The sequence below is a fragment of the Moschus berezovskii genome, chromosome 14 (genome assembly GCF_049115385.1).
Source record: "Moschus berezovskii isolate FMDL1 chromosome 14, NW_MosBer_1.0, whole genome shotgun sequence".
Lineage (NCBI taxonomy): Eukaryota > Metazoa > Chordata > Mammalia > Artiodactyla > Moschidae > Moschus > Moschus berezovskii.
Window position 1 is genome coordinate 54,771,885 of NC_142473.1, and position 17,468 is coordinate 54,789,352.

The 17,468-nt window shown below is 41.2% G+C and overlaps 1 protein-coding gene across 4 annotated transcripts in view; it reads right to left on the reverse strand.

Moving 5' to 3' along the window:
* Positions 1-17,468, reverse strand: part of STIM1 (stromal interaction molecule 1) — a 206,424-nt gene that overhangs the window by 85,479 nt on the left and 103,477 nt on the right. The gene's annotated exons all lie outside the window — the stretch shown is intronic.

The window sequence follows — 17,468 nt, forward strand, 5'->3', positions numbered from 1 at the left end:
ATGAATAAATAACAAGAAAAAAAAATACAAGTGAGAGAGAATACAAATAATCAATGAACACAGGAAAAGGTCTCACTAGTAATCAAAGAAATACATATTCAAAAGAAACAACAAATAAATGTGAATTAATACAATCTTTCTAGAAATAGGAAAACAGCCCATTTGTCCCGATGCCAGAGTGCTACACAGTTTTCCTCTTTGTCCACTTTGTCACTGCCCACATACATAATACATACATACATACACATACATAATACATACATACATAGCCAGTCACAGGCTAACTAGGAAAACCCTTCACATCTTATGCCTTCTCCGAGACAGCCTTCAGCTGTCTACCTGTTAGACATCTAAGGTCCTGAGCATACCTGACACAGCCGCATGGCCGGTGTGGAGAGACGCTTCCTCTGCCCACCACCATACAGTCACACAGCAACAAAACCACCCAGTCCATTTCATGACACCTAATCCTCTCATGAACCTGGAAAACGCCTAGCAGAAAGAGCCTGGAATCTAGCTGTAGCTCTATAATGTGACTCTAAGGAGATCACTTCCCTTCTTCAGGCTTCAAGTTCACTATTTGAAAAAGACATTGTAACTAAAGTTTTTGGCACTTCTTTCAATTCCTAGAGTGTAAAATTCCTCTTTTCTTTTGACCTTGATCTTGATGACTACTTTCTAGGCAAAATACTCTTCAAATCATCCCCAAAGAAGATGGAAGAAAGATCCTGATTTCCCAAATAGAAGTAGTCACAGAAGAGGAAGCAAGAACAAGGTGAAGAAGCTGTGGCTGTGAAGCCTTCCAGAAAGCCCCGATCAGAGACCCGAAATGCTCTCATCCGTCTAACCATTTACTTATCTGCTGGTCAGAAACAGAGACAAGATCGGACAGGTCACCTCTCTATCACTTGCTAGTCACTCAAATCCTTTTCAAAATGAGAAGGGGTATAAATATTAAATTTTTTAAGTCTCAGATGTAACTCAATAAAAATGTGTTGAATATTGAAGCTCACAGATGTTAACGGATGTATCCCAACTCAAAAGCCACTACAGAGGCACAAGAGCCCAGGTCTACTGACTCCCAGGCCAGCACTTCACCTGCCTGCCTTCACACCAAGGTAACCAGATAGCTTTAAGTTAGTTGTATCTTCTGGAAGCCACAGATGGTAATGCTGATAAGAACCACACTGAAAAAATGGCTTTATAAAAGAAAAAAGTAAGATAAATAGTATGCATACAAAAGAAATAAGTACCTCCATAGACCCTATGTTCCTCTACCTCTGTCCTGGCAAGCTGGAGCAGGAAATGGAAGGTGGAGTAAAGGTGTGGTGGATACTGAGGGAAAAGAGTAGAAAATAGCCCCAAATTAAGGCACTGTTTCTAATTTCCTCACCAACAAGAGCTCTTAACACGACTGCTTCATTCATGGACTCCTATCCACTACTTATCCCAAACAAACTGCAGTAAGTAATGACTAGTTCGGAGATGAAGCACACAGCACTGAGATTAGCATAACCAACATAACACCTTCCTTCCCTTATTCCTGTATTCAAAGGCATATATAATTGCCTAAAAGAGCTTTTTTGATCAGCATATGATATGCCCATTCAAACAACATTTATTGAATACTGTTTATATGTCAGGGTCTATAATCATCCCAGGGGATGAAGAGATGAAGCAGACTTCATCTTCGCTCTCAAGGAGCTCAGTTATAAAAGCGAGGGACTCTGCCAGGACCAGCTTGGGTGAGCCTCACAGTGTTGCTGTACATGATTTTATTACAGCATTTATTGACTCATATTTAAATTATATGTGCTCATGCCTGTCTTTTCCACTATACTGTGGGTATGAAATGCCTCAAAACATAATATATTAGATTTGAAAGAAAAAAAAGTGGGGGAAATAGGCAATTAAAATACCAAGTGCTAAGTGCCATAATAGAAAGAATTGAGGTTACGCTAGGAGTCAACAACCTCTTCGGTAAAAGTCCAGACAGTAAACAACTCAGGATTTATGGGCCATACAGTCTCTGTTGCAGCTATGTAACTCTGTCATTGAACACAAAAGCAGCCAAAGACAAAATATGAGTAAGAGAACTCAACTGTGCTTCAATAAAACTTTATTTACAAAAACAGATAGTGGGCTGGATTTGGACCTTGGACCATACTTTGCTGACATCATTTCTAGAGCTCCCTAGGTAGTACAACTGAAACACACTGGATCAACAGATTTTTCACCCAAAACAAAGAAATCAAATCTTTTAACTAGCCTGTATCCACACACAGGATTATCTGAAGTAAAGCAGTTCTATTAGGCTTTTAAAAATAATGGAAATAGTTTACCATGCTCTAGGGACTGGGGTCTCCAGGCTGGGCCTGATTGGCCTACAACAGGTCCAACAAGTTTGGGCTTCAAACATCAGGCTCTAGTTTGTAACCTGATCAGATAGACAGGTGACTTTTGCTTCTGGAATCATCTGGCACTCAGAAAGATAAAAGGAATTGAGGATAAGGGAATACAAAGTCTTGATGCCCTATACTGCCATAGAATCCTGTCCAGAAAAATCATGTCAGACAAAATTCACAAAAAATCCCTTCAATGGAGCATTGTCTATGCTCTCTCTCTCTCCTTCCTGAGATCTTTACTATCTTTCGTAACACATTCCAACCTGGCAAGGTTTCACAACCCATCTGGAAATTACCTTTAAAACTCCACACATTTAGCAACACATTATTACTACAGTGCAAGAGCCCTGCCCTTGGAGTCAAAATACATATGTCAAAATTCTGGCTTCATCAGTTACAACCATATGATATTGGACAAGTTGTTTAACTTTTCCCAGCCTCCAATATCTCACTTTCAAAATAAGGATAATTAATTCTGTTGCATACGGTTTTTGTGAGAATTAGGTAAGATAACAATTGTTAAAGCACTTAGCAGAGGGCTTACATGAAATTGACACTTAATACATTTGTTATCTCCTTCTTTCCTGCCAGACTGGCAAGTGAACAGTTCCCATCTTTTGCTAACTTCAGCCACTTTCCCTCTATGGACCATAAAGAGCCAAATAAAGGAAGTACAGTCCAATCAAATTGCTCAAAAGAATGTTCCTAGGTGAGATGGCAAGTGAGTGTCTGACAATAGCCTGTCTTCCCCCAGTATTTACATGTCTATCACTGGTAACGTGTATCACACAGTGTTGTCGTTGTTCAGCCGATCAGTCCTGTCAAACTCTTTGCGACCCCATGGACTACAGCATGCCAGGCTTCCCTGTCCTTCACCATCTCCCAGAGTTTGCTCAAATTCATGTCCATTGAGTTGGTGATGCCATCCAACCATCTCATCCTCTGTCATCCCCTTCTCCTCCTGCCTTCAATCTTTCCCAGCATCAGGTCTTTTCCAAGGTTCTTTGCCTCAGGTGGCCAAAGTACTGGAGCTTCCGTTTCAGCATCAGTCCTGCCGATGAATATTCAGGACTGATTTCCTTCAGGACTGACTGGTTGGATCTCCGTGCAGTCCAAGGAACTCTCAAGAGTCTTCTCCAGAACCGCAGTTCAAAAGCATCAATTCTTCAGCACTCAGCTTTCTTTATGGTCCAGCTCTCACATCCATACATGACTACTGGAAAAACCAGAGCTTTTACTATATGGACCTTTATCAGCAAAGTAATGTCTCTGCTTTTTAATATGCTGTCTAGGTTGGTCAGAGCTTTTCTTCCAAGGAGCATCTTTTAATTCCATGGCTACAGTCACCATCCACAGTGATTTTAGAGGCCAAGAAAATAAAGTCTGTCACTGTTTCCATGGTTTCTCCATCTATTTGCCAGGAGTGATAGGACCGGATGCCATGATCTTAGTTTTTTAAATTAGTTTTAAGCCAGCTTTTTCAGTCTCCTCTTTCACATACAGTGTTACAATTGTTTAACCCATCTTCCCCATAATGGCTTGGGACCATGAACCCAGCAGCAAGAAAAAGCCAGGTTCTTGATAGATGTTCAACAAATGTTTTTTGAATGAATAACTAAATACTAGTTCCACATCATTTAAGGGATTTTTGGAGGCAGAAAAGAGAATTTTAGGTAGAGAGAAGAGCACAGGACCAAGTTTAACTTTTTTAATCTTCAGTTCAGTTCAGTTCAGTCACTCAGTCATATCCGACTCTTTGTGACCCCATGAATCACAGCACGCCAGGCCTCCCTGTCCATCACCAACTCCCGGAGTTCACACAAAATCATGTCCATCGAGTCAGTGATGCCATCCAACCATCTCATTCTCGGTCGTCCCCTTCTCCTCCCGCCCCCAATCCCTCCCAGCATCAGAATCTTTTCCAGTGAGTCAACTCATCGCATGAGGTGGCCAAAGTATTGGAGTTTCAGCTTTAGCATGTGTCCTTCCAATGAACACCCAGGACTGATCTCCTTTAGAATGGACTGGTTGGATTTCCTTGCAGTACAAGGGACTCTCAAGAGTCTTCTCCAGCACCACGGTTCAAAAGCATCAATTCTTTGGAGATCAGCTTTCTTCACAGTGCAACTCTCACATCCATACATGACCACGGGAAAAACCATAGCCTACGGGAAAAACCATAGCCTTCACTAGACGGACCTTTGTTGGCAAAATATGTCTCTGCTTTTTAATATGTTCTAGGTTGGTCATAACTTTCCTTCCAAGGAGTAAGCGTCTTTTAATTTCCTGGCTGCAATCAGCATCTGCAGTGATTTTGGAGCCCAAAAATGGGAATACCAGACCACCTGACCTGCCTCTTGAGAAATCTGTATGCAGGTCAGGAAGCAACAGTTAGAACTGGACAAGGAACAACAGACTGGTTCCAAATAGGAAAAGGAGTACGTCAAGGTTGTATATTGTCACCCTGCTTATTTAACTTCTATGCAGAGTACATCATGAGGAACGCTGGGCTGGAAGAAGCACAAGCTGGAATCAAGATTGTCGGGAGAAATATCAATAACGTCAGATATACAGATGACACCACCCTTATGGCAGAAAGTGAAGAGGAACTCAAAAGACTCTTGATGAAAGTGAAAGAGGAGAGTGAAAAGGTTGGCTTGAAGCTCAACATTCAGAAAACAAAGATCATGGCATCTGGTCCCATCACTTCATGGGAAATAGATGGGGAAACAGTGTCAGATTTTATTTTTTTGGGCTCCAAAGGACCCCTTTTTACACTTAAAAACTGAAAATCCCCAAACTGATTGATATTTACTATATTAGAAATTAAAATATAAACCCATATATGTTATAGAAGCATATTTTATGAAAAAATAATTGTTTTCTGCAAAAAAATTCATAAGCAGAGTGGGACTGTTACACGTTTTTATAAATCTCCTTATAAATGTCTGGCTTGATAGAAACAGCTGTTACAGCCTTATTGTATCTATTTCTGCATTCAGTGTGTTGTTTTGCCTTCAATCAAAACATGGATATGCAGTTGGAAAAGCAGGAGTATTTTAATAATCTTTCAGATAATTGTGGTCAGTCTTCTCTGATACTTCACCAAAACTTCAACAAGTAGTAGGTTTGTTAAAGGTTACAATGTGAAATCTGAAACTATACAGGTGAACTTTTTGTACTCTGTCACAGTAAAATCCATCATCTATCTTGCACTGTGAATGGATCTTTTATCCGTGGGTGATTCTGAAACAACATATAATCATTTGGAAACTAGTGATTCAACGAGTTAAGCAGAGTTTCCAAATTTGACACAGTTCATTTATACAATATCAAAATAATCACAATTATAAAAAAAAAAAGCTGTAAATCTAGGGAAGCTGTCAAGCTTACTGTGGCAGATACAAGTTTTCTGAAACTTTTATTTTCAATTAAAAGCTGGAAGTTTATCACTGGCAACAAATACTACCAGTTATTCTTAAAGTAGCAACTTGCTTCATTCATTTTCAAGAAAATGTCTGCCAAAAACACAGGTCTCAGTAATTGCGATTTGTCAGTTATTCTTTCAAGTAAAAACAGTGTTCCCTGAAAAAGTGAGGTAGTTCGGCTCAACTGCACAAATGCATTTCCTTGAGATAAACATCAGGCTTCGATATGCAGCATAAGTGCTTAAAGTGTACTTCCTGTTGTATCACACAGAATACTGCAGAGACAATTCAATAAAATTATAAAAATTTTTAATTCTCTATTAAAAACTTTAAAAATCTGACAGTGCATGGAGCGGAGGGATGCAATGATTACTGGCACAATTTTGTTACAGTCTTGATTCCTGTTAAGATGCCAGCAATTTTACCTACTAAGTTCTTCTGCACCAACAGTGCAAATGTACACAGGATGGGGAAAGCAAATAGTATCTTAGTATTATTATTAAGATGGCTTTGACCTTCTGGACCCCCCGAAAGACCCTGGTGGCCCCCAGTGGTCTGCAGACCACACTTTGTGAGCCACGGGCAGACAAAGTGACAAAGACCTTTCCCTCACATCAGAGCTCCGCTCTGTTCTCTGCTGCTGCTGCTGCTGCTGAGTCACTTCAGTCGTGTCCGACCCTGTGTGACCCCATAGATGGAAGCCCACCAGGCTTCCACCTCCCTGGGATTCTCCAGGCAAGAACACTGGAGTGGGTTGCCATTTCCTTCTCCAATGTGTGAAAGTGAAAAGTGAAAGTGAAGTCGCTCAGTCGTGTCCGACCCTTAGCGACCCCACGGACTGCAGCCTACCAGGCTCCTCCATCCATGGGATTTTCTAGGCAAAGAGTACTGGAGTGGCTTGCCATAGCTCTGTTCTCTAGACAGGCCTAATCATCTACTGCTCTGTGCTCCAAGCACTCTGTACCTAACTCTGTTATATTAATTCGCATGCTCTGAGTTGTTCGCATGCCACAGCCAGAAAAGGGCAAGGACTAAATTTGACTCACTCTATCCCCCAGGGCCCAGTATGGCACTATCCTAATAAACCACCTTGTCAAGTATGAAATCAGTAAATGCTGGCTGAATGAATGAATGCTTGAATGAATGGATTCATAACAAACCATATCTCCCCAAAAGACAGGAGAATTCTTGAGTGTAGCCTCCCAATTCCCATCATCAATATCCAGTATCCACCTAATGCCTCTCCCTCTCCCAGCCACTTTCATGTCTCATCATAAACACTAACTCATCCCCAGAGAACACATATCTGAAGGCACGCAAACCAGAGCCTTCAGAGGGAAAGAAGTGAGAAACAGCCGTCAGAAGACAGCAGAGAGAGAGAAGGACACTGATCAGACTGTTCCTCTGCACTTGGCTGGAAGCTGAGGAGAATCTGGGAATGACTAAATTTTACAAACAGGGGCTTCAACTCTAAAAATAATTTCTCCCCCTTCACTCAGGCTCTGCAGTGACTCTGATGGGATCAGAATCCACACTTACCCTTAGAAAGGGCTCAAAAGAGTGTAAGACTGAGAGCATGAACCCTGAGAAGACGTTCAGATTTGATTAAGACCATGAGGTTGCAGAGGTAAAACAGCCTGGAACTTAGAATGAGGATAGGACTGGAAGGAGAGCAGAGGACCATCTAGACAAAAATGTAAAGGCTGAGAAGGGGAACTGTCTTGGGACCTGGAACTGGCATGAAAGGTCCCCCCTGGAATACAGTACATAGCAGGCCTAACCACAGAGGAAAGAGGCGTCAGACTCCTGGGCTGTGTAAAACCCAGCCTACCTGAGGGATGTCCCTGTCCCTGTTAGAACATCATGCTCAGTTGCTCAGTTGTCTCTGACTCTTTGCAACCCTGTGGACTGTAGCCCACCAGGCTCCTCTGTTCCTGGAATTTTCTAGGCAAGAATACTGGAGTGGATTGCCATTTCCTCCTCCAGGGGATCTTCCCAACCCAGAGACTGAACCCACATCTCCTGTGTCTCCTGCATTGGCAGGCGGATTCTTTACCACTGAGCCACCTGGCAAGCCCCAATTAGAACATCACATCCTCATATTCATGAAGAGGCCCAGCTCTTCTCAGCAGGAGGCAGGAATTGAGAAGAGCTTTCCTTCTGGAAAAAGCTGGTACCAGTTTCAGCTAACCAAGCAACGTTAACCCAAAAGGCTTCTGACCATGCTCATTTCTCCTCCAAGAGAGAACACATCAAAAATAACCTATATAGCATCAAGAGTGAACCCTAGGGTAAACCAAGAACTTTGGGTATTATGATGTGTCAATGTGAGAGACTTTATTTTTCTTTGGCTCCAAAATCACTGCAGATGGTGACTGCAGCCATGAAATTAAGTGATGCTAGCTCCTTGGAAGAAAATTATGACCAACCTAGACAGCATATTAAAAAACAGAGACATTACTTTGCTGACAAAGGTCCATCTAGTCAAAGCTATGGTTTTTCTAGTAGTCGTGTATAGATGTGAGAGTTGGACTACGAAGAAAGCTGAGCACCAAAGAACTGATGTTTTTGAACTGTAGTGTTCAAAAGAACCCAAGAATCTGGAGAAGACTCTTGAGAGTCCCTTGGACTGCAAGATCAAACCAGTCAATCCTAAAGGAAACCAGTCCTGAATATTCCTTGGAAGGACTAATGCTGAAGCTGAAACTCTAATACTTTGGCCACCTGATGAGAAGAACTGATTTCTTGGAAAAGACCCTAATGCTGGGAAAGATTGAAGGCAGGAGGAGAAGGGGACGACAGAGGATGAGATGTTGGATGGCATCACTGACTCTATGGACATGGGTTTGAGCAAGCTCCGGGAGTTGGTGATGGACACAGAGGCCTGGCGTGTTGCAGTCCCTGGGGTCGCAAAGAGTCGAATGCAACTGAACTGAACTGAATGTAGCACCTACTACAAGTGTATCTCACATGTATCTCACATGATACATTTGTTCACTGATTTGCTTATTGTCTGTCTCCCTCCAATAGATGTAAGGTTCACAAGCAGGGACTTTTTTTGTACGCTGCAGTATCCTCAGGGACTCATACAGTGCCTGGCACATATTAGGTATTCAATGTAGATTTGCTGCACGTATGAATGAACAAATGAATGAATCTTGGCCTTTCTTCATGTACAGACTTCTCCTTTCTACCTGACTATTAAACGTTGGAGTTTCAAAGAATTTGGGTTTAGTTCTAGTCTCTTCTCATACTGCACTCTCTTCTTATTTCTCCTCATAGCTTCAACTACCATTTGAAGAAATTACTAGGTATTACCAACTCCCAAAAAACAAAATGATGTTTCTGGTTCAAGTTTCACTTTTGGCCCACAGAAACCCAGACTCCAGCTACCTACTAAACATCTCCGTGTGGATGTCCAAGAGGCACTTCAACTCATAATGTCTAAACCTCAACTCATTCCCTTTCCCCCAAACTTCCTACTTCACCAGTTGTTTGTGTCAGAAACCTTAACCTCTCACTCCCTCACTCCACACATTCATTCAGTCACCAAACCCAGTTCAAGATTCCTCAACTATTTCAAACCTCATTCCCCACATAGCACTCTCAGCAGAAATATTCTAAATACTTAATTAGCAGTCAAGAGGAATGCTGGCTATAGGCAGTGCTAGTGCATACCAGCTGCACATCTGCACAAGTCCTCTCACTTCCTACAACCCTTCAAACGCTTTTCATTATTCTTAAGATAAAGTTCAACTTCCCTACTGTGATCTGCCAGGCCCAGAACAATCTGTCACCTGCTACCTTTCTGGTCTCATGTTCAGCAACTTCTCCTGCTTCGTGTAACCCTTCTTTGATGGGTCAAGTTTCTTCTCTCCTTTCTACACAGCACAGGGATTCTCAGCTCTGGCAGCGTATTAGAATCACTTAATGAGCTCTTAAACTGCTGACACCAAGGCCCCAGTATCTCTACGGTTGAGACCGAGGTATGGGTTTAGGGGCAGGGTTTTTTCCTTTTTCTTCTTTAATTAAGAAATAACACACACAGGGGACTTCCTTGGTGGTCTGTTGGTTAAGAATCCACCTTGCAATGTGGAGAACTCAGGTTCGATCCCTGGTCCGAGAGGATTCTACATGCCACAGAGCAGCTAAGTCTGCGTGCCACAATTAGAGAATCTGCGCACTGCAACGAAAGATCCCACGCACCACAACTAAGACTTGACACAGCCAAATAAATAAATACTTAAAAAATAAATAGAAATAACACACATAAAGTAAAGTGCACAAATAAACCTAAGGACCAGACTTCCCTGATGGTCCAGTGGTTAAGAATCCACCTGCCAAGGCAAGGGACACAAGTTCAGTCACTCTTCCAGGAAGATCCCACATGCTGCAGGGCAACTGAGTCTCTGCACCACCACTGCTGAGCCAGCGCTGTAGAGCCCATATTCCACAACAAGAGAAGCCACCACAATGAGAAGCCTGGGCACGGCAACTAGAGAGCAGCCCCGGCTTGCTTCAACTAGAGAAAGCCCATGAACAGCAACAAAGACCCAATGCAGCCATAAATCCATCAATCACTAAATTTTAAAAATATAAGGATCAATTAATATGTATATATTATGTATAAGTTTATAATTATATAAATTTATATTTATATAATTATATATAATATATATATATCCTTTAACCTTCCACAAAAATCAAGATATAGAGCATTCCTAACACTCTAGGAAGACTCCCTCCCCTTGCCCCTCTCCAATCAGTACCACCATGACCCCACAGTGGTAATCACTATTCTGACTTTCAACATCATAGGGAAGTTTTACCTTTTTGTTGACATTTATTAAAATGGAGCATGGGTATTTTCAGGGTACAGTTGCACACAATAAAATGTCCCAAATTTTAAGTGTAAACAGTTCAATGTGTTTGACAAACATAAACACTCATGTAACACTAACCTGTTTAAGATCTAGAACACTTCCACTGTCACAAAATGCTCCCACTCAGTTCCTCAGTTTCAACCTTCATCCTCTTCCCCACACAGTCACGGATCTGATTTCTATCATTAGAAATTAGTTTAGCCTGTTCTGGGCTTCCCTGGTGGCTCAAACAGTAAAGAATCTGCCTGCAATGTGGGAGACCTGGGTTCGATCCCTGGGTTGGGAAGATCCCCTGGAGGAGGGAACGGCTACCCACTCCAGTATTCTGGCCTGGAGAATTCCATGGACCGAGGAGCCTGGCTGGCTACAGTCTATGGGGTTGCAAAGAGTTGGACACGACAGAGACTTTCACTTGCCTGTTCTAGAACTTCAAATAAATGTAATCATAACTCTGTAGCCTTTTGTGTTTGGCTTTTGTTCAATGTGATTTAAGATTCAACCCTGCTATCACATGAATCAGTAGTTTGCTCCAATTTATTGCTGAGTAGGATTTCATTGAATGGATATACACTTGCTTATCCATTAACCTATTTCTAGCTGTTACAAATAAAGTGCTATTAATATTAGTGTATAAATCTTTGTGTGGACACTTGTTTTCATTTTTCTTGAGTGAAAATGAGGTGCTTTCTTTTCTTTAAGTTCCACTTAAACTGCTGGGTTACACAACAAGGGCATGCTTACCTTTTTAAGTAACTGACAAACTGTTTTCCAAAGCAGTCATATCACTTTATACTCCCATCAGTAAGCACAAGGATGAGACACCAGTCCAGTTGCTTCATATACTCTTTTATTTGATGATGCTAATGTCTAGCCCAGGTTAAAAACCACCTAGAATTCCTTTTATATGAAAGGCTTTTCTCTTTCTTAACCTGCACATTCTGACTCATACTGCTAATCTCAGCTTAAACATTTCCTTCTTCCAAGAATCTTCTTTGATTTATCTTCTTTCCCAAACTAGTTTAAGCCCACATTAGATATTCCCCAAAGTACTCTATATTTTTCATGTCTAACATTTTTCACAATCGTGATTATGTGATACTTTGCTAAATATTTGTCTTCCTCACTACACTGTAAGTGCCATTGCTTCAGGAATCATGGCTATCTTCATGGCTGAATCCTAGCTTCTAGCACCTAGTACAAAAGCTGGGCTTCAATAAACATCTGCTGAATAAGCAAATAAATACCCAAAAGAATTTGCTACACAAAGGAGAAAAATCAGAGATGAATAAATACAGTTCTTGCTCACAGAAAGTACTAGAATGACCATAATTCATGTGTTACAAAGACACAAAGTAGAATATGGTACAGGGTCAAGAGACCAGAGTGACAGGAGACAGCACAGCCTGAACAACAGGTAGAAGACAGTGGGGGTAGAAGCAAAGGCTATCCAAGCAAAGCAACCCAAGAGCAAGGAGCACAGCATCTCACACAATTTGATTTATTAAAAGATTCCAAGTCAAAGGGGGTTTTTTTGCCAGTCGTGCAAAAGCTCCTGGCAAAGAACAGGTGAAACAGATAATGGGATCCCTCATCATACTCTAACTCTACATGGCAGAGTTAGAAGAGCTTTGGTGGGTATTAAGGGCCACTGCTCACTTTACAACTAGAGTAGGAAACTGAGGCCATGAAATGGGTTTGTTCTGCCCTAGGTGGGCTGGCAAAGCAGTGTCAGAACCAGATTAGAAGATTCACTAACTTCTTTTTTTAATTTATTTCATTGACATATAGTTGATTTACAATGTTGTTTTGATTTCTGCTGTATAGCAAAGTAATTCAGCTGTGTATATATATATATATGTACAGACACATATAATTTTATGTATAAAATTATGATTTTATATATATACATAATTTGATGGTTTAACACAGGATATTGAATATAGTTCCCTGTGCTTTACAACAGGACCTCAGTGGTTAGCCATCCTATATATAATAGTTTGAATCTGCTAATCCCAAATTCCCAATCTATCCATCCCCTACCCACCTTCCCCTTGACGCATACAAGTCTGTTCTCTATGTCTGTGAGTCTGTTTCTGTTTCATAGATAAGTTCATGAGTGTCATATTTTAGATTCCACATAGAAGTGATGTCAGATGGTATTGGTCTTTCTCTTTATGACTTACTTCACTTAGTGTGATACCCTCTAGTCCATCCAGGTTGCTGCAAATGGCATTACTTCATTCTTTTTATGGCTGAGTAGTACTCCATTGCATATGGATACCACATCGTCTCTATCCATTCATCTGTCAATGGACATTTAGGTTGTTCCCATACCTTGGCTATTGCTAAAAGTGCGTGTATCTTTTTGAATTATAGCTTTTTCCTAGATATACACCCAGGAGTGAGATTGCTGGGTCACATGATAACTCTATTTTAGTTTTTTCAAGAACCACCATACTGTTCTCCATAGTGACGGCATCAACTTACATTCCCGCTCACAGTGTAGGAGGGTTTCCTTTTCTCCATACCATTTCCAGCATTTTTTATTTGTCATCTTTTTAATGAGAGCCATTCTGACTAGTGGGAGAGCCCTCACCAACTTCTATGCCATGTATGTAGCAAGATTACGGCTGATAGACCAAGAGGGGCCTTTGTAACAGGGCTTCTTAGAACTACTAACTCTTACTCTCCAAGGCCAACAAAGCAGGGGGTGGGGGGTGGGCAGGATGGGTTCCATCGGGTTCTTTTTGTCTATTAAGGGCAATCACAGAACCCCTAATTGAGCTTGTGCCACTCCCTAAGAAGAGTAAAATAGAACTTCCTGGGTTTGCCTTAACTTCTTCATTGCCCAGCACTGGCCAAAGGCCCCTTCTCTACTAGGACTTAGAAACAAAGTTTAAAAGACACTAGGAGGGCACTCAGTCACCCCTTTGTGTCCCATTTCTACCATCTTCCTCCTCCCAGTATTCTTTTCTTCAAATTTTGATCTAACAAGAAGCCTCTTTCCAGAATAAGATGGCTAATCCTCAAAGTTAGACCCCACCAAGCAGGCCATGACCTCAATAACTGAGGCTTCTGGTGCAGGAGCCTTCCTGTTGTTCTGACTCCCAGTGTATACGCCTGGGTCCCCTCCATTCCTACCCTAAATTATTAAAATAAATACTGAATAACAGAAGTGGTAGACGGAGGTCTTTGAATTCAACTTTCCTATACTCTGACTACTCCTAAGGATTAATTTTCTTGTCTGAAAAATCAGTAAAGTTCTTTAAAAACAGTAAACCGCTATTAAAATGTCAATCATTCATTTGTCAGTTCTCTAGTCTTTGCTTTTTACCTGTTAGTCTGATGTTCCCAACTACAGCAAGAGGAGTCTGATTTTTCTGGCATCCCTTGTTTCTGGCCCAGGGCTGGACAACACAGCACCTGGCCTAGTGACGACTGAAAGCTGTGGACAGATTTGGAAGATCTGCTTTCTCAGCTCTGGGGTCCTAAACACCACAGGTCTTTACACTCTTTACATTCTAAAGGTATCTGAGCCAAGAAGTATGACAGTCCCAGAGAAATTCAACACACACTTGTTCAAAAGCCACCCCAAATTCTCTGACCTGGAGCCTGACCCAAACATTCCTGTGTCCTGGCCAGTACTTGTCAGAGTCTGAGATGGCCAAAAAAATAATTACAAACAACTCAAAAGAGTGTTCTGCTAGGAAGAGTTTTCTAACAATGATGGAGTAGGTTCCAAGGACCTGCCCAGATAGGGACTCTGCACAGTGCCCAGGGCAGATGTCCAGCCTATTAGTAGATCCTCTAGGATTACACCCTCAGGTTCAGAAGTGGAGCTGGCTCCCAACAATCAGTGCTTATCACAGCAGCCCCAAGAGCACAGTGATAAATGCCTTGAAGATATAAACACTGAGGAGCAAGGCACACCATGGCGTGGGGTAAAAACAATGTGTATTCCAGTTTCCATAGCAATAAGAGGTCATCCTCAAGTCTCCCAGACCCATTGCTGGCTGGCTTACCAGAGAACACATTCCTAGGCTCCAAAAGAGACCAGGACTAGGACAGAGCTTCTCACCATCTTTCTGCCCCATGTAATCGACCACTTGGACAATACGAGTAAGCTAACTGACCCCCCCTTCCTATTTTCTTAAGAGAAGATAATCAAGAACACCTACTGAAAAACCTGGAAGTCTGAAGGATCATTCCAAGAATCAGGTTCACAGCCCTTCCTCACCCTATGCAGTTCTCAGCTATGGTAGCAGAGTAGTTCCTCTGAACAGGGACTATGAGCAACGAGGCGTACCTGAGCCTCCTCACAGTCCAGGCTCCCTGACCCTGATCCCTCATGTGCACAAGCCTGATGCGATTTCTGAGGAAAGGCCTCTCTGGCAAAGCACATTCCATCACAGAGAACAGAGCTCAGGGCTCGATGAGTCTTGCATGGGTTACTACAGTAGCTTCCTCACTGATTTCTCCATCTCTGCTATAGTTTCGCTTAAACTCAACCTCCACCAAAGCAGTCAGTATAATTTTTATAAAATTCAGATCTGACTAGACCACAATCTTGAATAAAATCACTTATAGGTTACCATAAAAACCTATACACAAATATTCACAGAAGCTTTACATGTAATAGCCAAAAACTGGAATAGGTCTATATGTCCTTCATTCGGTAACACTCTAGTACTTACATACTACTCAGCAATAAACAGGAATGAAGGAATGATTCACATAACTACTTGGGTGAAGTCCCAGGGAATTATGCTGAGTAAAAAGAGCCAATTCCAAAAGGTTACAAACTCATGATTCTATTTATGTAACATTTTTTAAAGGACAGAATTTTAGAAATGAAGAGTAGAGGGATTAGGGACATGGAAGGGAATGGGAGGGAAGGGTGTGATTATAGAAGGACAACATGAAGGAACTCTGTTGGTTCGGTGGTTAGGACTCAGTGCATTAACTGTCAAGGGCCCAGGTTCCATCCCCACTTGGGAAACTAAGATCTCACAAGCCATGTGAGCAGTTAAAAAAAGAAAAACTAGAACAACAATACGAATAATCCTTATGGTATTGGACTGGAACTTGGTACACACAAACACGCATACAAGTACATGTAAAACTGAGGAAATCTGAACAAGATCAGTGGGTTGTGCCAATGTCAATATTCTGGTTGTGATATTGTACTACAGTTTATCAAAATGTTACTGTGGGGGAAGTTGCACAAAGTTTCCCAGTGATCTCCCTATATTATTTCTTAAAATGGCAAATCTATAATTATCTCAACAAAAATTTTAATTAAAAAAATTCTTTGCAGTACTCCCAAATTCCTAAAACTGTGATTCCTAGCTTTTTTTTTAATGAGTAATTCAAAAAAGCTCCATAAATAATAGCTGTACTTTTAGTAACCCCCAACTGAAAAATGACTGTAGAAATAACATGGATTCACAAGACACTCCTCAAGGACCTTTACAGGTCTTCAAATCCCCAAGACTGGAAACCAATGGAAACCTATGGCTCATATAATGAATATAAAATAACAAACCATACAAGGTTCTTCAAGAGGTGGTCCCTAACCAAGTTCTCTAGCCTTATCCCTCACCACTCACTCACACACACCCACGCTCCCACTACACTAAACCACTTTCAATTCCATAAATAAAACAAAAAAGGAGACTCACTTTGCAGCTTTGTACATGATGTACCCTCTGCCTGCAATATCCTTGCCCCATTCTTCACCTGACTAACTCCTACTCAAATTTCATGATTCTGTTCAGGCTTTTTCCAGTTCCTCTAACGGGTCTCTGTACTGCATCTCCCAGGGTTAGATTAGAGCCCCTCTTGTGTTCTCGTATCCCCTGTGCTGCCCTCCATCACACTTAGATCAATGACAACCTCTTGATGCCTCATTTCATTTTCACTGTTTTTGTTTTTTTTTTTTTTGGTTGCAGTGAACAGCTTGTGGAAATCCTACCTAGTTCCCCAACAAGGAAACACACCCAGGACCCTGCAGTGGAAGCACAGAGTCCTAACCACTGGACAACCAGGGAAGACTTCTCATTTCATTATCTTAAAACAAGTAGAAAATAATATGTACCTACCTCATAAAGTTGTGCAAATTAAGTGAGTTACTACATCTAAAGTATAATACTTCCAATAAAGCATACATGGCACATAGCGTTTGATTACTATCAAGTGGTTTTTGTCTAATTGTCTAATTACTACACTAAAAGATCCAAACAGACACCAGTATTTGCATCCATCTCTAGGTATATATAACATATAGTATGTGCTTGATCAATATTTGGGAAAAAAAATTAAGGGTTCTAAGTTTAGGTAAGGAGGTAGAATTTAAGTCAACAGTAGAACTGGAGATCTAGAGAACTGGAAACTTCTACTAAAAGCAAGAGGTGAATATAGGGTGCAAGCCAGGAATAAGATGGCCATCTCAGAAAAATAAGCACTATTACAGATTACTGAAAACTTGGGTGAACACACAGAACTGAGAACTGCTAAATTATACATATCTCCTAACCCGGCTTTGACTATGATAAATTATCATGAAGAGCTCCTTTGACTTGTCATTGTAACTTATTAACACTGACCTGAAAAAGTTGCTCAACCTTTTGGAGGCAGTTTCTTCATCTGTAAAATGTGGCATAAAAACCACAATGTTCTAAGTATTTAAAATTATGCAAGCAAACTTTACCTTGCCCACTGATTAAAGTAAAACTAGTTTGGCCTAGATAAAT